This window comes from Colius striatus, chromosome Z (genome assembly GCF_028858725.1).
Source record: "Colius striatus isolate bColStr4 chromosome Z, bColStr4.1.hap1, whole genome shotgun sequence".
Lineage (NCBI taxonomy): Eukaryota > Metazoa > Chordata > Aves > Coliiformes > Coliidae > Colius > Colius striatus.
This window is the reverse complement of record NC_084790.1, coordinates 38,934,885-38,937,478: the sequence shown is the minus strand read 5'-3', so window position 1 is coordinate 38,937,478 and position 2,594 is coordinate 38,934,885. Positions and strand designations below refer to the sequence as shown.

Genomic DNA, 2,594 nt, shown 5'->3' with positions numbered 1-2,594 from the left:
CCCATCAGCTCTCCTGGCAGCCACCACAGCCATCTCACTGTGCACAAGCTGAGCTGTACTGGGAAAAACTTGGATGGTTATGAAGGAACACACAGGTGAAAAACAATGGACTAAACAAAAATAAAAACAGATCTCACTTAGCAGAATTTGCAGAGAAGGTTGTCAGTGGATATTTTTTTTTATCTGAAAATGACCTGAGGTATCGGGTATAGGGACTGCTCTCACTGCTGGTAACCCTGTGGATGTGCAGAGAGGAGGGGAGTGGATGGCAAGGGAGAAAGAGGAGTATTGACTGCGGTGCCCCCTGGTGTTGGATGATATTTTTCCTTTCCTCAGCCATTTGCTGCTTTGTTCTTGTGCTTGTGACTGCTGTGCACATTGGTTGTCTTGCTAGCTGAGTACATGCTGTATCATCCAAGCAGGCAGACCAGGAAATTCAGCATCTTTGCACATTCCATCTGACACTTTACAAGGACTTGAAGGAGGCTGCCTATACGGGCACTCATGGTAGAAATTCAGAGAGCAATACAAAACACTGATAACCATCAATACGCAATGATTGAGGGAAGTCTTCAAAATCACGCCATTTTTAATTAGCGTAACTGAAATGAGGAAGTATTTGCTTTCTGGGTTTGTTTGCTGGCTTTGAGCCTTAGACTCTGTTGGGGATTTTTTATGTTACTCCTTGAAGTGAATCAAACACATTTCCAAGCTTAAACGTAAAGGAAAAAAATAATGAGCAATTCATTGCACAGAGTCTCATCACAATAGGTGGCTCTACATGGGATCTGCAAAGAGGCATCTCAGGCACATTCCTTGTATACTTTTACAGGAGCACTAATCCTGTGAGCAGCTGCACTGGGCACCTCAGCCTAGATGTGAGTCCATCCCCCAGCCCGGCTCTGCTGCGTAGACATGACCACTGAGCTTCAGCCCTCTAATTCCAGGATGACTACAAGACAATGATAAGGTTGTTTCTTCTCTCATCCCCAAGGGAAACTTCACTCTCTTGCAAGGAATCATTCTTTTTCTGGTATTTCTGCTTCTAGTCAGTTTAAGTCCTTTTTAAGCCTTCTTGCCCTCTGTGCCAGATCATTCCTCAGTCACAAATTACCACTGCTGAGCAGTTATAGTTAGAATTTCCCCTTCCATACCTAGAACTTTACAAAACTGAGGATTAGAAACCTGCCTTCCAAGAAGCGGAAAGCCACTGTTCCACCCCCACCCCCCAACAAGCAGTCAGCAGAGCAATGAAAATCTGAGGGGAAAAAGAAAAAAAAAGCATGAGAAGTGTCCGTCATGGAATAACCTGTCATATATGTGTGTCACACCTCCTCCAGGGCTGGGCAGAGTCTCCTGTGAGCTGGGAGTGGGCTGGGTGGGAAATGGTTATTTTCCTTCCAAGGAGGTATCAGCCACCTGTTCTTAAGATACTGTCAAGCTCCCTAAATTGGTGGCTAGTCTCAACCAGGTGGAGTTCAAGGAGAAGAAGCAATTAATCCTGCTGCTAAAGACAATAATGCATTATGTTTCCTTGCCTAAAATGTGTAGCCAAAAGAATTACAATAAACTTGAAGTTAGTTTTTTGTGGTTCTATAGCTCTAATTGTAGACATATACCAATGTGCTGCTGATTATCTAGGAGAAGGCTATAAATTTGATTGTACCTACATCGTTTTTTAGTGCTCTTATATCTTCTTGATGGTTGCATTCTGTCAGGGAATAATTACTTGGGACAGCTATCTGTGCTTTTTGTGCCAACATTCAATGAAGATTACTTGATCCTTACCCTCCAACCTTAATAATAACTTTTCATTACAAGACTCTGATTCCAATATGACTGTCTAGCAATGTTTCTGATAGGTGTAATTTTTTTTCCCTCTGGCACTTCTCACCATGATAAATTGCCAAATGAAGTTGTTTCCTGGTAAACAGAAGGCAGCCCAGAGCTCCCTGGCTGCCCCCGTTCCTTCAGCACCTCTGACCTCAGAGTGGTTGTGTGCTGTGCAAATGCTCACATTTAGAGTCGTGTTGTTCTCTCTTGCTGATTGAGGATAGCTCCCACATTTTCTGTTTTACAGCACAGAATGTTTTACACACTATGACACAGAATGGAGACATCATCTGCCAAGGTGGTGATTCAACCATAACCTAAATCCTGATAAAATCTTCAGCTTGCTGAAATTAGTGGGAGTTTTTCTGTTGGCTTCAGTAAGGTCAGGACTGCACTCACAAGGACTTTGGATTTGCTGCTGTGCTCTGTCACAGGGGTCCCCAATCCTCACATCAAAGACTGAAGCTCTTTAATGTTACCCATGACACCTATCTTTTTCTTGAATAAGCTCTCCTCTCCTACTGTGATAAATTATATTAGGTAATGATAAGGCCTTTTTGTTCACTGGTGGCAGGAAACGTCCCTCCTTTGCTCCAAGTAATGTTATCTGGCTTGATGGATCATTGCCTTGGGTCATAAATTATAACTGGAGGAGACGAAGCAAACCTGAACTGAGTCTGTCAATGTAGCCAGGGTCACAGGGACCTTACTGATTCTCAAAGGACAGCTTTCTCAGTAATGCAGCTCCTCTGTTGCACAGA

The 2,594-nt window shown here is 43.3% G+C and overlaps 1 protein-coding gene across 1 annotated transcript in view; it reads left to right on the top strand.

The window, feature by feature from the left end:
- RPL37 (ribosomal protein L37) overlaps window positions 1-2,594 on the top strand; it is a 346,904-nt gene that overhangs the window by 296,289 nt on the left and 48,021 nt on the right. The window lies entirely within an intron of this gene.